The sequence below is a fragment of the Tupaia chinensis genome, unplaced genomic scaffold (genome assembly GCF_000334495.1).
Source record: "Tupaia chinensis unplaced genomic scaffold, TupChi_1.0 Scaffold148894_1, whole genome shotgun sequence".
Classification (NCBI taxonomy): domain Eukaryota; kingdom Metazoa; phylum Chordata; class Mammalia; order Scandentia; family Tupaiidae; genus Tupaia; species Tupaia belangeri.
Genome location: NW_006208742.1, coordinates 127,032 through 127,595, shown reverse-complemented (window position 1 = coordinate 127,595; position 564 = coordinate 127,032).

Below are 564 nucleotides of genomic sequence, written 5' to 3'. Positions count from 1 at the left end.
GATTTTGAGGTCCTAAAATATATTCGCCAAGACCAATGTTCTGAAGCATTTCTTCTATGTTTTCTTTTAAAATGTTTTTGATTTGGCCTCTTGGATTTTTGTCTTTAGTCTATTTTGAATTAATGTTTGTAGATAGGAGGGATAAGGGTCAAGCTTTTTTATTATTATGCATCTGGGTTTCCAGGTTTTTCAACATGGCTTACTAAAGACACTGTCTTTTAATAATTTTTGGCACCTCTGTTAATTATCAGTTGGCTATAAATATGTGGAATTGTTTTTAGGTTTTCTATTCTGTTCCACTGAGCTATATACATGTTAAAGGTACCAACTGACAGAATGAATAAATTCTAGGTTTTCTACAGCATAGTAGCATGACTACAATTTTTAAAAATTATTGTATATCTTAAAATAGCTGAAATAAAGGATTTTAAATATTACCAACATAAAGAAATGACAAATGTTTGAGGTAAGGGATAAAAAACAATATCCCTGAATTTGATCATTACAGATTGCATACAGATATGGAACTATTACACTGAACTCCTTAAATATGTGCAATTATTT